We start from the raw sequence: 20,326 nt of genomic DNA on the forward strand, positions 1-20,326 counted from the left end.
AGCAATATGACCTTGGGTATATTAATTAAACTCTCTGGGGTTCACTTTTTGCAACTGTAAACTGGAGAAAATAATAATGTATGACTCATAGGATTTTTGTAACGATTAAAAGAATTACAAGTGTCCCTTGCTTATTGAAAGTTTGCTTTACAGAAAAAGACTTGTATTAGCGCCTGTGTTGCTAACTTAAATTCAAAGAAGACTTTTGCTTTTATAAAAAAAAGGATAAAGGCAAAAATAGTGTTTGGCGTTTATTTTACAGTGAGTTGTTATAGAGGTGTCAAGATCCATGAATAGCAAGAAGTGGCACTGCCAAGCTTCTTCCCAGGACGACACTTAGGTTCTTAGCATCTGGCCAGCATACCTGTGAACTGTATCTGGGAGTGTCTGTGTTTTATCTCAGGTCATTTGTGCATCCATTAGCAAGTTATGTCCTAAGGTAATTACTGCTTCACTTTATGCATTTTTGCTTGCAAATGTTTCGCTGATATGCCCTATTTTTGGATTGTAGGGAATATCTATATAATATTAATAGATAAAACACTTAATGTTAGCCCAAGTTCATGCACCTGACACACAGAGAGTTCAAACAAACCAAAATATCAGAGTTTGTAGCAGATAAAGCTTTACAGAAGGGCCATGAAAGGAGATGGGTGACTCAAGCCCAAAATAATAGGCACTTTTAAAAGCCAGATGAGGGAGAAGGGTCACACGGTTTGTGATCATCCATCTCATGCACAATCCTCTGATTGGCTGATGGCAAGGCAACAGGGCAGTGCCATAGGGGTTAACAATACCAGTCCTTAGGCTCCAGGAGGCCTGGGGCTATGTGCTCCTGGTCATCAAGTACTTAGCATCTTCCATTGGATAAAACAACTCAGGAAATGTGCATCAAATATTATTATCTAGGTACTTCAGAGAGCAGCTAAAGCAGAGGCTGTAGGGGAAGGCCTGTTGGGGAAGGCCTCATAAAGTCCACCTCTGTTAAACTTATAACAATACTTGGCCCATAAAAGCTATTCAACAGTTGTTAGGTACAATGCCTTTGTTTCATCTATGATAAAATATTTGCATGTGTTAATTAATGTAGTACGTAAATATCAAAGTGTGATATTTGATATCATCCCACTTAAGAGAATGGTTATTCCATGCACTTTAGTGGCACCTCTTTACACAAAGACCATTTTCCACCTTAGGCAAAATAATCAAAATAGTAAATAAAGTCTATCTTTGGAGAATTCCACAGACAAAGGAGCCTGGTGGGCTACAGGCTCTGTAGTCACAAAGAGTCAGACAAAACTGAGAGACTATCACTGCACTTCACTTAGTTCTTCTGTCTCTACTTTCCTTTGGCCATCAACTCAGTGGACCTTTCCCCTTTTGACTGCTCCAACTTAAGAATTCAAGGTCATCACACTCCTTTCCACAGATACCTGGTAAAACCTGCAGGCAGATAAAGTAGTGTTCTTCACTGTCCAAACCTCTGTTTCTTTATCTGAAATTAAGGAAACTTTCTAGAGCAGTCTGAGACCCATGTACTAAAATCACCTGTATACAAAACTCTTGAAAATGTTATACTCACGGAAAAGCTTATAAAGGTCTACCCTAAAATGTTAACGGTGGTTATCTCTGAGTGAAAGAATGCAATAAATTTATTCCTTATACATTTTTATGTTTGCTGAAGTTTTTTGTTGTTGTTGTTGCTAGATTCACAGAAGGAGCCACAGGAAATTTCATTATTTTCTGCTCTTTATAAATTTTATCATTACTTCTTTATAATTTTTATCCTTTTACTCTTTCATTCTTCATTAGTTCTTTTCTCCCTAATTCCTTTTTTTTTTTTAAATAATTTGATTTATTTATTTTTGTCTGTCCTGGGTCTTCATTGCTGCTTGGGCTTTTCTCTAGTTGCTGCCAGCAGGGGCTACTCTCTAGCTGCAATATGCAGGTTTCTCTTGCAGTGGCTTCTCCTAATGTGGAGCTCGGGCTTCAGGGTACTTGGGTTTCAGTAGCCGCAATGTGTGCGCTCAGTAGCTGTGGGTTCCGGGGCTATAGAGTACAGGTTCAATAGTTGTGGCCCATGGGCTTAGTTGCTCCATGGCTTGTGGGATCTTCCCAGATCAGGGATAGAACCTGTGTCTCCTACATTGACAGGTGAATTCTCTACCACTGAGCCACCAGGGAAGCCCCCCAACCCCCAATGCTAATTTCTTATATAGAACACTAAGCTTACAATTTTATCTATATTTTAACATGGTATTTATAACTAAAAATGTTCCCTGGAACTTTGGTAGCTGGTAAAGAATCTGCCTGCAATGAAGGAGACCCCAGTTCAATTCTTGGGTCAGAAAGTTCCCCTGGAGAAGAGATAAGATACCCACTTGAGTATTCTTGGGCTTCCCTGGTAACTTAGATGGTATACAATCCACCTGCAATGTGGGAGACTTGGGTTCAGTCCCTGGGTTGGGAAGATCCCCTGGAGAAGGGAATGACAACCCACTCCAGTATTGTTGCCTGGAGAATCCCATGGGTAGAGGAGCCTGGCGGGCTACAGTCTATGGGGTGGCAAAGAGTAGGACATGACTGAGTGACTAAGCATAGTACCTTATTTGTATTACCAAGCTCTAAATGTTTTTTTTCATTGCCATTATGTTTTTTTTTAAACTCATGAGTTACCTACAAAATTCTTTTTCTTATTTCCAAAGGCACAGGGTTCTATTTTTTTTTTTAAGGGGAAGGGGGTTGGGGAAGGGAAGACTATTATCATTTCATATTTTATTGAATTGTAATTAGATAATGCATTGTATAATAATAGAATTTCTTGTATTTATTGAGACTCTAAAGCCCACATGTTAATTACATTTTTGTAAATGGTACGTGAATTCCTGGAAAGAGCACACATTCTTTAGTTTTCAGGAGTTAGTGTTCTGTAGATGCTTCATTAACTATGCCAAAGCCTTTGACTGTGTGGATCACAATAAACTGTGGAAAATTCTGAAAGAGATGGGAATACCAGACCACCTGACCTGCCTCTTGAGAAACCTGTATGCAGATCAGGAAGCCACAGTCAGAACTGTACATGGAACAACAGACTGGTTCCAAATAGGAAAAGGAGTGCGTCAAGGTTGTATATTGTCACCTTGCTTATTTAACTTATAGGCAGCGTACATCATGAGGAACGCTGGGCTGGAAGAAGCACAAGCTGGAATCAAGATTGCTGGGAGAAATATCAATAATCTCAGATATGCAGATGACACTACCCTTATGGCAGAAAGTGAAGAGGAACTCAAAGGCCTCTTGATGAAAGTGAAAGAGGAGAGTGAAAATGTTGGCTTGAAGCTCAACATTCAGAAAACAAAGATCATGGCATCTGGTCCCATCACTGCATGGGAAATAGATGGAAAAACAGTGGAAACAGTGTCAGACTTTATTTTTTGGGGCTCCAAAATCACTGCAGACGGTGACTGCAGCCATGAAATTAAAAGACGCTTACTCCTTGGAAGGAAAGTTATGACCAACCTTGATAGTATATTAAAAAGCAGAGACATTACTTTGCCAACAAAGGTCCGTCTAGTCAAGGCTATGCTTTTTCCCGTGGTCATGTATGGATGTGAGAGTTGGACTGTGAAGAAAGCTGATCGCCGAAGAATCGATGCTTTTGAACTGTGGTGTTGGAGAAGACTCTTGAGAGTCCCTTGTACCGCAAGGAGATCCAACCAGTCCATTCTAAGGGAGATTGATCCTGGGTGTTCATTGGAAGGACTGATGCTAAAGCTGAAACTGCAATACTTTGGCCACCTCAAGAGATGAGTTGACTCACTGGAAAAGACTCTGATGCTGGGAAAGTTTGGGGGTGGGAGGAGAAGGGGACAACCGAGAATGAGATGGCTGGATGGCATCACTGACTCTGTGGACATGAGTTTGAATGAACTCTGGGAGTTGGTGATGGACAGGGAGGCCTGGCGTGCTGTGATTCATGGGGTCACGGAGAGTCGGACACGACTGAGCGACTGAACTGAACTGAACTGAGATGAATCTCTGCAGATTTTTTCCACAATTGTTGGAAAAACCATTTGATTTGTAAGTTATTGAGAAAGTATTTTTAAACAGCATCTTGGATTAAGAGAATTTGCATAGTCTTTGGAAATTAAGAAAAAGCTGAAAAGTTGGCATTTATTAACGCTTATATTACCATTCTTGTTTTGCTGTTGTTGGCAGGTGATTTATAAAGAAGATGGAGGCATTGCTACGTGAATTGGAAGTGCTGACTAGTACATTCAGTGCAGAAGGTAACCTTTTTCCTCTTAAAGCAGACATTTTTAGAGTGCAGTCAGGTTAGAACATTAATGTGGATCAATGTTTGAAAGTTTATTTCATTATGAAACATTTTTACAACAAATGAACAAGGAAATGAACCATTAGTCCAAGAGGCCAAAACTGTACTGTGGACAGATTACCTTATATAATTAGCCAGGAACAGCTATCCCCTAGGCCAATGGTCTCCAATGATTTTGGCACCAGGAACTGATTTTATGGAAGACAGTTTGTCCACAAACAGGGGTTGGGGATGGTTTCAGGATGATTCAAATGCATTACATTTATTGTGCACTTTATTTTTATTGTCCTGGAGAAGGGAAAGGAAACCCACTCCAGTGTTCTTGGTCTTCCCTAGTGCATCAGACGGTGAAGAATTTGCCTGCAATGTGGGAGACCTGGGTTCAATCCCTGGGTTGGGAATGTACCCTGGAGAAGGGAACAGCAACCCACCCCAGTATTCTTGCCTGGAAAATTCCATTGACAGAGGAGCCTGGCTGGCTACAGTCCATGGGGTCACAAAGAGTCAGACACGACTGAGCGACTTTCACTCACTCTCTTGTTTCTGTCGTAATTACATCAGCTCCACCTCAGATCATCAGGCATTATCCCGAGTTTGAAGACACCTGCCCTAGACCACAGATAAAGGAGTAGTGGTCTGGTTCAGAGAAAGCCCTCAGTCTGTATAAATGTTTTTCTCCCCTTTCTTTTAGGGTGTGTGTGCTTTACGATTGAGATTTAGGTAAAACAGGCACAGAGAAAGGTCAATCTCTGCCTTGCTTGAGCTAGTTCACAATATATTCACCTATTTCCTTTTTTTTATTTTAGAGCAAAGAAGAGCCATGTAGTCTCTTTGCAGAAAAATTATTTTAATTGCTTCAGTGCAGACTTAATTTTCTCCATTTGTGAAAGGCTGTGTGAAATGAGAGGTAGGGACAGCAGATACAAAATGACTCCAGGATCCAAATAGGATCTCTACTGATGAGGATAAGTTCTCAAGGGCTTCTGGGTTGAAGTTCTGTTTTTGATCTGAGAAGTAGTTATAATCGTGAGTACCTTATATTTCACTAGGGTATCCATTTGTTGTATTTTTTAACCTTGGTTTTACTGTACAATAGAAAGGTTATGGTGATAAAATATGAATATTAGTATGACAGACATTATTGATTGACTCAGCCTCCAATCCATCCTCCTCCAGGATGTTTTCTGTTGCATAAAAAACTTGAAATCTATAAACTACTGTTTTTAGTGAAGGTTTTCTGTGCAAATTAGGTTCCACCAATTAGATGCACCCACATGAGCTTAAGAAGGCTGGCTTGAGGCAGATGGTAGCACCAATGTAATCACTGCTGGTGAGCAAGATGATGAGATGCAAGAGAGAAGTAATTGTGGCAGCCTGGCCTGTATTCTAGTGACTTTGCACTAGCTGCATGGGTGTTGAGGACAGTGAGGCAGCGGCAGCAGCATAAGGATCGAAGCTTTTGATCTTCAAATCTCACTACTGGGGTCTATTCTGGAACCCAACAACACTAGTATAACCCCCAAGTCCTACTTCTCTGTTTGTTCCAGTGGTTTGGTAAATATCTAATGCGGTGATATGCCAGCTGGATGAAGCACAAGCTGGAATCAAGACTGCTGAGGGAAATAGCAATAACCTCAGATATGCAGATGACACCTCTTTTACGGCAGAAAACAAAGAGGGACTGAAGAGCCTCTTGATGAAAGTGAAAGAGGAGAGTGAAAAAGTTGGCTTAAAATTCAACATTCAAAAAACTAAGATTATGGCACCCAGTCCCATCACTTCATGGCAAATAGATGCAGAAAAATGGAAACAGTGAGAGACTTTATTTGGGGGAGCTCCAAAATCACTGCAGATGATGACTATTATCATGAAATTAAAAGACACTTGCTTCTTGGAAGAAAAGCTATGACCAAACTAGACAGCATATTAAAAAACAGAGACATTACTTTACCAACAAAAGTCCATCTAATCAAAGCTATGGTTTTTCCAGGAGTCATGTATGCATGTGAGAGATGAACTATAAAGAAAGCTGAACACCGAAGAATTGATGCTTTTGAACTGTGGTGTTGGAGAAGACTCTTGAGAGTCCCTTGGACTGCAAGGAGAGAGATCCAACCAGTCCCATCCTAAAGGAAATCAGTCCTGAATATTCATTGGAAGGACTGATGCTGAAGCTGAAACTCCAATACTTTGGCCACCTGATGCAAAGAGCTGACTCATTTGAAAAGACCCTGATGCTGGGAAAGATTGAAGGCAGGAGGAGAAGGGGACAACAAAGGATGAGATGGTTGGATGGCATCACCGACTCAATGGACATGAGTTTGAGTGAACTCCAGGAGTTGGTGATGGACAGGGAGGCCTGGTGTGCTGTGATTCATAGGGTCGCAAAGAGTCGGACACAACTGAGCGACTGAACTGAACTGAATGCAGTGATCCGCAACATTTTGGGCACCAGGGACTGATTTCATGGAAGACAGTTTTTCCACAGACCTGTTTGGGGAGCCGGGGGGTAGTTCAGGTGGTAATGCAAGCTATAGGAAGCAATGGGAACAGTGGTTTCTGTTTTCTTCACTGAAGGCTAAGTAATATAATTATACCAGACAAGATGAAAAAGTTAGTAGATACATATTTAATTGGATTAAAACAAATTTGTAAGTGTGCTTTCAAGCACTAGCATTTTCAGCCTAAGATACACTTTCTCCTTTCAGTTTCCTTTGGTGGGTGGTGGATGATGAAAAGAGGAAAACTGAACTTTTATTGATGGCTTCAGAGTCTTAGCACAATTACAAGGCAAAAACCAGGGTCAGGCAAATTGCTGATAGGCTAGAGATTAGTAGCCATAAAAAGGCTACGAGAGATAAGAAAAAACCTGGACCCTCTAGGCCTAAATATTTTCTTTAATAACAAAGCAAATTTTAAAGAGATAGTAAATGTAAATCTCCATACACTGGTAATGTAACTTACCAGAGTAAAATATAAAACACAAACATGATACTTTAGTACATGCTATTAATAGATGTTGGGATTCGTGAATGTGTATATGTATACATGTTTGTATTTAACAAAAATCAGAAAGAAGCAGATAAAATGTCAACTAAATTATACCAACAACCATACAGATTGCATCAACCCATGATCCATGTCATAGTTTCAAACTTATTTGGATGTCGGTTCTTCTGAATCCATCATAAGTTGTGCATATTTACCTCATGGTATAACTAATAGCATTGAACATAATTCACAATAAGAAGTACACTGATCTTTATAAATTAATCATCACTACTGGAGCAAATAAGAAAGACTGTCAAATTGCTCAGTGGATTTTATTGGCATCTGAGAGTAAAATATAAAAATGCAAGACGTTCACATGAATTATATTTACATGACTGCTTTTTCCTCCTTGTTTCCCATCTGGATGCTGCTGCTGCTGCTGCGTCACTTCAGTCGTGTCCGACTCTGTGTGACCCCATAGACAGAAGCCCACCAGGGTCCCCCGTCCCTGGGATTCTCCAGGCAAGAACACTGGAGTGGGTTGCCATTTCCTTCTCCAATGTGTGAAAGTGAAAAGTGAAAGTGAAGTCACTCAGTCGTGTCTGACTAGTAGCGACCCCACGGACTGCAGCCTACCAGGCTCCTCCATCCATGGGATTTTCTAGGCAAGAGTACCAGAGTGGCTTGCCATTGCCTTCTCCGATCTGGATGCATGCATCCAAAAATAACCAAGTAAAATAATAAGGAAAACATGGGAAGAGAATAGGGTTATTTCAACTTTCTTGTCAATTTTGCTTTAAGTGTTTTGTTTAAAAGTTCATTTGAAAAGCAAGGTTATTTTGCTTTTCATTGTTGTTGGTCATTGTTTAAGTTTGGAAACACATCTACAAAGAGTATAAACATGTTGAAATGATAGCATCTACCAAGAACTTCTTCCACTTGGCACCAGAGTCCAGTAATCGCATTATCCCATGCCTTTATCAATGCAGAAAAATTCTTCACATAAACACAAGTTCATATACAAGTTATACTTATCTAAGTTAGTATTCAGTAATCTGTGCATTTATCTATGTCTTCACATTAATAATACAGAGGATCAAACATCACCTTTCTTATTCCGGCCATAATTGTGGTGCAAATCCAGTCTAAGATCAATTATTTAATAATTATACATTGTATAGAAGCAATCACATAGTAGTAAAACAACAATTTAGAAGTTCTCTTGATTCACAAAAATTATTACCAGTGAGAAAAACAAGTTTCTAGAGGTTTGAATTAATATTTGAACCAGTGTAGTTTTCTAGTGGAAGATACTTTTAATTTTCCTAGTTAATTAACACACATTAATTTTATGTACATATATACAGACATAAGGAGCTTCCCTGGTAGCTCAGTGGTAAAGAATCCGCTTGCCAATACAGGATATGTGGGTTCAATCCTTGGGTCGGGAAGATTCACTGGAGGAGGAAATGGCAACCCAGTATTCTTGCCTGGGAAATCCCATGGACAGAGGAGCTTGGCAGGCCATAGTCCATGGGGTCGCAAAGAGTCAGATACAACTTAGCAACTGGACAACAACAATAACAATACAGACACAAATATTTTAAATTTATAAAATAAAAATTTACCTGTCAAATTAAACATGTCAATTGTTAGCTTAGGAAAGTACCAAGTTCCTTAAAAATACCCAGAGTTGTTTAGAATTATATTTTAATAACATTTATTGAATGCATATTATTTGCTTTATATGAATAACTTCCTTTATTCCTTAAAAAACGCTGTGATGTAGGTACCATTACCATTTTACAGATGCAGAAACTGAGGCAAAGGTACGTTATGTATCTTGCCCAAGTTTACAGCACCAACAAACTGTAAAACAGGCATTTAACCCTGGTAGAAACATGCCCGAGTCTAACATTTTTGTAGAAGTCGAACCTCTACACCCAGGGTAGATCCAGGTTCTGCAGAGCCTAAAGTTTAGGTAATATAAGGTGACTTCTATAAGAAAAAAAGAGTCAAAATTAGTGAACAAGTTGTTGCTGGGATCCATTCCAGAGCTTTTGAAGAAAGGCATGCAGAGGAGGGGTCTAAACCTTAACCTTCAATGCAAATCCACCATCATCACACTGTATAATATTTTGAAATGTTCCTCAAATATTTTTAGAAGTATATAAAGTGTATATGATTTTTGGATTTTATTGTCATTAGTTCAGTTCAGTTCAGTATCTCAGTTGTGTCCAACTCTTTGCGACCCCATGAATCACAGCACGCCAGGCCTCCCTGTCCATCACCAACTCCCGGAGTTCACTCAAACACATATCCATCGAGTCGGTGATGCCATCCAGCCATCTCATTCTCTGTTGTCCCCACCTCCTCCTGCCCCCAATGCCTCCCAGCATCAGTCTTTTCCAGTGAGTCAACTCGTCGCATGAGGTGGCCAAAGTATTGGAGTTTCAGCATTAGCATCAGTCCTTCCAATGAATACCCAGGGTTGATCTCCTTTAGAATGGACTGGTTGGATCTCCTTGCAGTCCAAGGGACTCTCAAGAGTCTTCTCCAGCACCACAGTTTAAAAGCATCAATTCTTCGGCGATCAGCTTTCTTCACAGTCCAACTCTCACATCCATACATGACCACAGGAAAAACCATAGCCTTGACTAGATGGACCTTGGTTGGCAAAGTAATGTCTCTGCTTTTTTAATATGCTATCTAGGTTGGTCATAACTTTCCTTTATGTCCAATTCCTTAGTGTTTTACAATTTACATTTTGTCATTTCATCTAGACATGACTTTTACAGTTTTTTTTTTTTCACCTGCATTTGATAATATTGCTTAATTGTACTAAACAGCTTTTACAGTTTTTAAGAACTCATAGGTTTGGTATTGCCAAGCTTCCCAAACACCTAAGGGAATATGAAGTTGTTTGTCAACATACTCTTCTTGTAAATTCTCCATGTCCCTATGTTCCCTTAAATGTGTTATTGGAAATTCAGATCATTTAAAGCTATCCTCAACCTGTTATGTTTATACTGGTTTCTCTTCATCTAGCCTGCTTTATAAAACATTATTTCTGCCTTTAGATACCCTAGTGGCAAATGGCACCATCTTACCTGTTTTAGGAGCCTGTGGCCATTAGACTGTATTTACCCTTGGTTCAAGAGTGTCAGCAGCATGTTGAGGAGACACGGCAATAAAATAATCCACCAGTGGCTCCTAGTTAAGTTTTTAGTGTTTATGTAATGTGTAGAAGTATCCTGTATGATGACTCCTCATGCTGAGCAATCAGAGAAAGTGGTAGTTCTCTTTATATATGGAAGTTGTCCAGAGGCTATCTATGGTCGTTTTCATTCTCAGCTAGAAAAACTTACTATCAATCCAAGTACTCAATCTCATTATTGACTTGCCTTACAGAGTTACCTGCTGATGAGTTATACTGTTGAGAGTTTGGCAAATGTCCTTGGGTTTTAGAATTATCCACATAAGCACTGAAGATTGATGGCATCCCTTTAAAAAGACTCCATAGTTTTATCTTGCAAAAAGCAGTTCATTTAAAAACATAATTCCTGTTCAAATAAAGATATTATTTGAAAGCATTACTTGGAGCATTTCTAAAACAACAGATAGAAAAATTCTATATAAATGAGTTCTTTAATCCTGAACATATTTGCACATGTAACTGAAACAGAGAAAATTTATGCATACAACCAAAATTTGTCCATCTGTATCCTTATTTCAAATAGAATTAAGCTATGACTTTGCAGCTATAGACACACTTTATTCTTGTGTTAATAATGCAGATGATTTTATTCAACAATTTCAAAAATGCCTAGTTTAAACACAATATCACACTTTTAAACTGTAAGCATCCCTTAGTTTAATACTTTAATTAATAAAATTAAAAACACACACTAAGGAAGAAAAACATATTTCTCATCATTTGGCTTAAAATGAAAAGTTAAGAATTTCATTTTCTTAAATTCTGTCTTGTTAGTGGTATTTAATGCATATATAATTCTTGGTTTTCTCTGTTTGTTCAATAATGGCAGGAAAGAATAACAACTTGATATTTATCAAACACTATGGTGGTAACTGATCTTTCCTCTTGTAAATACAAATTGGATAATATATTGAACACCATATTTTATATGTATAACTCAGTAAATTCCAAATAACAGTTAATTCTTTAAGATTTGCCATCAACTAAGCCAATGATTTGCAAAGTAAAGCATCCAGGAGATACCATGACTTTCAATGCATGCATTTCCAGTATCTGCCAGCAGGTGGTAATGATACCTTGTGTACTGTCAGTCTAATTTTGAACCTGCTGCTGCTGCTGCTAAGTCGCTTCAGTCGTGTCCGACTCTGTGCGACCCCACAGACGGCAGCCCAGCAGGCTCCGCCGTCCCTGGGATTCCCCAGGCAAGAAAACTGGAGTGGGCTGCCATTTCCTTCTCCAATGCATGAAAGTGAAAAGTAAAAGTGAAGTCGCTCAGTCGTGTCCGACTCTTAGAACCTAGCACTTACTTAAGAGTATTAGAAAAAACAAAACAAAAAACTTTCCTGACAGAAATATATTTATTATATTGACAATGTATTACTAAATCACAGATTTCTTATTTTTGCATCCAAATATTAAGAGGAAGAAGCAATTTGACAAAAGTGTAAAACACTATAATACTTTAAAGAAAAGCATAAGCTTTCCATTAATTCCCTATCATATACTGTATCTTTCATTTCATTCCAGGTTCGACTTTCCAGGCATTAAACTGACATTAGGGTCTGTATGAAGCAAAGTGTACTCTTTTGAAACTCATTTCATAATATCTTCTACTGGCAGAATTTTCTGGCCTCTTTTTTCAGTCTGTATTATGAGAAGGAGTTATCATGAATGTGTTTCTTATTAGCTAAAAGTGAGTGTCTGCTTACAGCACTCACTTTGGACTTCATCAACATTTATGATGAAATACACTCAGACTTTCTCTGATAGAACTCACAAATCTGTTTAAATGTTAAGGAGTCATGTCAGGAATGTGCACAGATAATCACTGTTGATTGATCAGAGGCGACTCCTACAGCAGTACTGAATCTGTAAGGCGTACAGAAACTTACTAATTGTCATACTTTAGAGTTCTCTGAGTAACTCAGTTGTTAGTTGTATGTAAATGTCATTATCTTCTAGTTATCTTTTGATCAATACTTCCTCTTCTCATTTTCTATTCCTCTTTTCCAATGAATAGAATGCTAATATTGAATTTCCTAACTGAAGCAATCACTCTTGACATTTTTATAGATATTCTTTGCATCTGGAAAAATTTGCTTCTGCCAGCTTGCTTTTCTGAAATTTAAAATGTATTTAATATAAATACATGTATGAGGATAGTTTTAACGTGAACTTGTGATTTCACAAATTTTGGCAGTTTCAAGTTGATAATAACTTGAGAAATAAAAGCCTAACGTGTACTGTGTGCACAAAAAAATGTGGCAATTAATACCCAGGAATAAAACTAGATGTTAAAACTAAAAATATTGCAATGGAGTTGCCTTGTTAGAATTTAGAAGCTTATTCTTCAGTTTCCTCATGGCTGTTTTCACTTCCTGATTTCTCAAAGTATAGATTACTGGGTTCAGAATGGGAGTAAAGATGGTATAAAACACAGATAGAATCTTGTCTATCAGAAAACTGCTTAGTGGCCACATATAGATGAAGACGCAGGGCCCAAAGAACATGAAGACAACAATGAAATGAGCTGTGCAGGTAGAAAGAACTTTAGACGTTCCTTTTGAAGAATGATTTCTGATAGTAACCAAGACAATAACATAAGAACTGAATAGAAGAATAAAGCAGGACAAGGCAATGATGCCACTTGTTGAGATCATAAAGAGGCCCAGGACATAAGTATTTACACATGCTAGTTGGATCACCACAGGAAGGTCACAGAAAAAGCTATCTACCTGATTGGGACCACAGAGTGGCAATGTGAGAGCGAATATGGCCTGGCTCAGTGAATGCATGACTCCTACAACCCAGGAAGCCACCACAAGGGCCACACTCATCTGGGGACTTATGATTGAAGCATAGTGGAGAGGCTTGCATATTGCAATATACCTATCAAAAGACATAGCCATTAGTAAAATAATCTCAGTGCCGTAAAAAGGTGTAGAAAAAATATCTGGGTGATGCAGCCATCAAAGGAGATGGTTTTGTGTCCACTGAGGTAGTCTGTAATCATCTTAGGGGTTGCAAAGGAAGCAAGAGACATATCAATGAAGGAAAGGTTGGTGAGCAGGAAGTACATGGGGGAGGGCAGATGAGAGTCGGCTATCACTGTGATGACTATGAGGCTATTACCCACCATTGTCGCCACATAAAACAGCGAAAACACCACGAAGAAAAATGTCTGTAGCTTCCAGGATTTAGAGAGTCCTAGCAAAACAAAATCAGAAACTGTAGACTCGTTAGCCACATCCATCGTCCTGACTGATAGTTGGAAATCTGCATCAAAGGAAAAGAAAAACAAATTCAAGATAAAATATGATTCTATTGAAGCAAAGGCTCTATTTCCCAGATTCATTTTCATAGACTTTGTTTCCTCTAGGAAAACTTATCTTTAGTATTCTTTCCACCTTCATTGGCTATATTGATTTGAAAGGTAGGATATTAGGGATCATGGTGAAATACCACTTAAGTCATAGATGTTGAAAACAGCACTTTCCTTCCTAGTGCTAATGGACAATCCAAATGAGATTAGCCTGTGTAATTTTAAAGATAAGAACTCACATTAAGGAAGCACTTACTCTGGGCTGATTGTGTGTTAAATGCATGCACACACACACACACACACACACACACACACACACAGGTTTAGTCATTTAGAAACTTATCCATACTGAAAGTATGGATTTCCATAAATAAAATTATCCATAGTGAAACAACATTAAAAATTATATCACATATAAGTGACATGGGCTCTTAAGCAACATTATGGACAGACTTAAGTTGACAGTTGCAAAACTCTTATAAATTTATAAACAATCATTAACATATTTATGGGTAAAATTCATCTGATTGAGACCTACCAGAAACACTAAGAAAGTTAGTTTTGTTGATATTTACCCAAACTAAGAAGCCTTATAAGTCAGCAAAAACAAGACTGGGAGCTGACTGTCACTCAGATCATGAACTCCTTATTGCCAAATTCAGACTTAAATTGAAGAAAGTAGGGAAAACCACTAGACCACTCAGGTATGACCTAAATCAAATCCCTTATGATTATAGGTAGAAGTGAGAAATAGATTCAAGGGGTAAGATCTGATAAACAGAGTGCCTGAAGAACTATGGATGGAGGTTCATGACATTGTACAGGAGGCAGTGATCAAAACCAACCCCAAGAAAAAGAAATGCAAAAGGCAAAATGGTTGTCTGAGGAGGCATTACAAATAGCTACGAAAAGCAGAGAAGCAAAAGGCAGAGGAGAAAAGGAAGGATATACCCATTTGAATGCAGAGTTCCAAAGAATAGCAAAGAGAGATAAGAAAACCTTCCTCAAAGATCAATGCAAAGAAATAGAGGAAAACAATAGAATGGGAAAGGCTAGAGATCTCTTCAAGAAAATTAGAGATACTGAGGGAACATTCCATGCAAAGACGGGCACAGTAAAGAACAGAAATTGTATGGACCTAAGAGAAGCAGAAGTTATTAAGAAGACGTGGCAAGAATACACAGATGAACATTACAAAAAAAAGATCTTCATGACACAGATAATCATGATGGTATGATCACTCACCTAGAGCCAGACATCCTGGAATGCAAAGTCAAGTTTTCCTTAGGAAGCATTCTATGAACAAAGCTAGCAGAGGCGATGGAATTCCAGTTGGGCTATTTCAAATCCTGAAAGATGATGCTGTGAAAGTGCTGCACTCAATATGCCAGGAAATTTGGAAAACTCAGCAGTGGCCACAGGACTGGAAGGTCAGTTTTCATTCCAACCACAAAGAAAAGCAATGCCAAAGAATGCTCAAACTACTGCACAATTGCACTAATCTTTCATGCTAGCAGAGTAATGATCAAAATTCTCCAAGCCAGGATTCAATAGCACATGAACCGTGAACTTCCAGACGTTCAAGCTGGATTTACAAAAGGCAGAGGAAGCAGAAGTCCACTGGATCATCAAAAAAGCAAGAGAGTTCCAGAAAAACATTTGCTTCTGTTTTATTGACTATGCCAAAGTCTTCGACTGTGTGGATCACAACAAACTGTGGAAAATTCTTAATGAGACGGGAATACTAGACCACCTGACCTGCCTCTTGAGAAACCTGTATGCAGGTCAGGAAGCATCAGTTAGAACTGGACATGGAACAACAGACTGGTTCCAAATAGGGAAAGAAGTACATCAAGGCTGTGCATTGTCACCCTACTAATTTAACTTATAGGCAGAGTACATCATGAGAAATGCTGGACTGGATTAAGCACAAGCTGGAATCAAGATTGCTGGAAGAAACATCAATAACCTCAGATATGCAGATGACACCACCCTTATGGCAGAGAGGGGAAAAGAACTAAAGAGCCTCTTGATGAAGGTGAAAGAAGAGAGTGAAAAGTTGGCTTAAAACTCAACATTCAGAAAACTAAGATCATGGCATCTGGTCCCATCACTTCATGGCAAATAGATGGGGAAACAGTGGAAACAGTGACAGACTTCATTTTTCTGGGCTCCAAAATCACTGCAGACGGTGACTGCATTCATGAAATTAAAAGATGCTTACTCCTTGGAAAGAAAGTTATGACCAACCTAGATAGCATATTAAAAAGCAGAGACATTACTTTGCCAACAAAGGTCCGTCTAGTCAAAGCTATGGTTTTTCCAGTAGTCATGTGTGAATGTGAGAGCTGATCTATAAAGAAAGCTGAGCACCAAAGAACTAGTGCTTTTGAACTGTGGTGTTAGAGAAGACTCTTGAGAGTCCCTTGGACTGCAAGGAAATCCAACCAGTCCATCCTAAAGGAAATCAGGCCTGAATATTCATTGGAAGGACTGATTTAGCTGAAAACTTTGGCCACCTTATGTGATGAACTGACTCATTTGAAAAGACTCTGATGCTGAGAAAGATTGAAGGCAGGAGGAGAAAGGGACAACAGAGGATAAGATGGTTGGATGGCATCACCAACTCGATGTACATGAGTTTGAGCAAGCTTCAGGGTGGTGATGAACAGTCTATGGTGTCACAAAGAGCGACTGAACTGAACTGAGCTGAAGAAGACTGAGTATCAAGTATATTGCAGCATAGCCATTATCCCAAAGAAAGGCATTCAACTGCTTCTTTATTTCTTTTTTTCCTTAAATAGGAGTATGTTCCTCCTACAAATATTTGTAATCACATGATTAAATGACTTAAAATTTTACCTTGTCTTCTAAAGGATACGTCTCTTAAGGCTTAGTCCCACTTGTATTTGAATTCTCCCTTCGTATATGCCAACATATGCAAACTGTTTTAATGATCTAACCCTCCAGAGTTAGAAGGTGGAAGTAGGAAAGACACAGGGAAAAAAAAAGAAAAGAGCATCTTTGCTTACCAGATCTATAGCGGAATCAGGGCTTTATAGTATACACAGTGTCAAGTGACTGAGCGATTGAATGTGGAGGAGTTAGTTTTAAATATAAATAAATGACCGAGGAGAATCATTAGCTGTGTAGCAGCTGTAGATAAAATGGAAGTTGTAGGGACTTGGGAATTGACCAAGAAATCATATTTCAATGGGATATTTTGAACAACAAAAGTGGTATGATTTAGTTCACAACAGGAAGATATATTAATTTTCTCATGGGAATTTACAATGATTGTTTTTACCTGCACCTGAGAGATTCAGGGGATGGAAGTTGGGAAAGCCAACATTTAGAAGGTAGAAGGAGATGTCAACAAATTTTAATTAGCACTCTTGATTATCTAACCTTGTTCTAGAGGTCATGGGAGAATAAAATCCAGGAACATTTGCTTCTGCTTTAAGTAATGCATAATTTTTTGGAGTTACTGAACACTCATAAATAAAACAATTTGTGAAACAACGTAGTCAAATATATCAAGTTTTCAACCTATTCTTAGAGATAAAGAGTAAACTGGATTTTAGATAAGGGAAAAATTGTGGTGTGTGTGCTTAATCAATCAAGAAAATGTTCTTACAAAAGAAATATCATGAAGTTGACCTATAATGAAAACTTAAATTTTGTTTGGTAAGGGAAAAAAGTATGTGGGAAATAAAATAGTGGAAGTTATTTGCAGGAACAAGATATTCAGTTAGCAGTTTAGAAGAATAAGAATGCCACTCTAAAATAGAACTTGATGTTAAAGACAACAAAGGCTCATTGTAAGACTATAGGCAGAGTTATGGTGATAGTTACTTGGAATTCTTATTTTATTTATCCCAATAACATACACGTTGCTACTACTTTAATCAAAGGGATCTCTCTATACCTATTTAATTCAATAATTTCCTGCCTTCAAATTCTCTCTTCTCAAATCATCTGTATAAATCCTTAAAAAATAAGAATTCCAAGTAACTATCATTATGTTATTTATTAATTGAACAATAGGCTATCTTATTCTACTTAGTTCATCTCTTCAGAGACCCTCCATTGCTGTAAAAGGAGTATAATTCCCACTTTTTTTTTTAACTAAAGCCTTGGAAACATGACTTATTTATTCAAAATAATATGGGCAGAAGTTTTGTGCCAGATGTGCCACATTTGAGCAGAAGCTTTAAGATTCAATGCATAATTCCCCTCTTGCTCTTTATCCATCTTCCTGGGTCCAAGGATGAAAAGATGATGGGGACCAGACTGTGCTCATAGATAAAAAGACACAATACTGTAAACAAGTTCATTATCTCCTAATTGTTGTATACATTTAGCATCATGCTAATCATTATACCAGCAGGCTTAATTTATTATAAAACTAATATGAAATTTCAAAGAACTTAAGATCACAGAAACAATGTGAACAGAACAAATTTGCTAGGCTCACAAAATCTGTTTTCAGCACTTATTATAAAGCCATAGTAATCATTATTGTGTTTGCCTAAAAAATAGATGCATGGAACAGAAAGGAAAGTCCAGAAGAATTTCACATATGTGATAACTGATTTTCAAAAAAGGTACCAAAATAATTCAATAGGAAAGAAGAGCCCTTTTAGCAAAGGACTGTATAACAATTGTTTTTTGTTATTGGATATCTGTATGGAAAGGGGCTTCCCCAGTGGCTCAGTGGTAAAGGACCTGCCTGCAATGCAAGAGACACAGGAGATGCGGGTTGGATCCCTGGGTCAGGAAAATCCCCTGGATGAGGGCATGGCAACCCACTCCAGCATTGTTGCCTAGATAATCCCATGGACAGAGGAGCCTGGTGGGCTACAGGGTTGCAAAGAGTCAGACACGACTGGAGAAACTAAGCACGCATACACATCTATATGAAAAATGAATAAATAACTTCAATCCTTGTCTGTAACTTTATGCAAAAAGTATTTTGAAATATCTCCAGTAAATTAATAAGAAAAAAATTCAATAGGGAAAAAAATTGGCCAAAACCCCCCCAAAAAAAACTAAATAAGTAATTCCTAGAATAAATTATACCTAATAACAAACAAACCTATGAAAAATATTTAACCTCATTAATGGCCAGGGAACTGCATATTAAAATAAAAATCAATGCCATTTTTTCTCATCAAATTGATCAAAATTTAGAAGAATATTTAAGGATATTTTGTATCATGGACAGAGCTTCCCAGGTGGTACTAGTAGTAAAGAACCTACCTGCCAATGCAGAAGACATAAGAGAGGGGGTTTGATCTCTGGATGGGGAAGATTCCCTGAAGGAGAGCCTGGCAACCCACTTCAGTATTCTTGCCTGGAGAATCCCCATGGACAGAGGATCCTGGCAGGCTATAGTCCGCAGTATCACAGAGTCAGATATGACTGAAGCGACTTAGCACACACGTATATCATTGATGAATGTATAAACTGCAGTGTTAAAAGCAAACAAACCCAATATCCTGGCAATAACTTCTAAAATTAAAATATACATTTCTTCAACGTCATTTGACTCATAAGTCTTTCTTTTGAGAATCAATTCATGGAAATAAAAGCAGTGACCCTTTAAACTATGACAAAATATTTATTTTAACATAGTAAGCAGTGGGAAAAATAAGGGAAAAAAATCTGATTACCTATTAGTAGAGGAATTATTTAAGTTCCAGAATACCCTTACATTAAAAAATACAGCTGTCATGAAAAGAAATACTTGAATTTGAATACACTGCATTGTCTACAATAAACCATCAAGTGAAAAGCACACTGGTTGGTCACGTGCATGATAGGATCTTAATTTTGTGAAAATCAGACTGTACAGAGCAGACTGACACTGGCCACGTCAGGGACTGAGAACAAAGAAGTTGATGCGTTTCCATCTTTATATGTGTTTGGGTATTTTTCACTTCTTACTAATTTTGTTTGCAGTAAAATACACATAATATAAAATTTATCTTTAGTGATATTTAGTATATTCTGAGTACTGTGCAATTATCACCACCATCTAGTTCCAGAACATTTTTTGTCAATGACTGGCACTACCCCCTTGCATGTTCCAGAACATTTTATCCAAAAGGAAAGCCTGTATTTATTGAGCAAACACTCCCAAACCTCCTTTCCCCAAGCCCTTACCATCAGTAATCTGTTTTCTGAATGCATTTGTCTATTCCTGACATTTCATACAAATGGAATAATATAATATGCAGCCTTTTGTGTCAAAAACTTGTACATAAATGTTTGTAGTAGCACTATTCACAACAGCCAAAATATGGAAACATCTATAAACTGATAAATGAATAACCTATATGTTGGATAGCCATACAATGGAATATTATTTGGCCATGAAATGGAATGAGGTATAAAATAGTGATACATGCTACAAACTGAATGAACCTTGAAAACATTGCAAGAAGTCACATGTCTT

General features: G+C 38.0%; 1 pseudogene; it reads right to left on the bottom strand.

The window, feature by feature from the left end:
- Positions 1–12,844: 12,844 nt before the first annotated feature.
- LOC148776728 (olfactory receptor 4K2-like) lies at positions 12,845–13,797 on the bottom strand (annotated as a pseudogene).
- Between the last annotated feature and the right edge of the window lie 6,529 nt (positions 13,798–20,326).

The sequence above is a fragment of the Moschus berezovskii genome, chromosome 9, assembly GCF_049115385.1.
Source record: "Moschus berezovskii isolate FMDL1 chromosome 9, NW_MosBer_1.0, whole genome shotgun sequence".
NCBI classification, from domain to species: Eukaryota; Metazoa; Chordata; class Mammalia; order Artiodactyla; family Moschidae; genus Moschus; species Moschus berezovskii.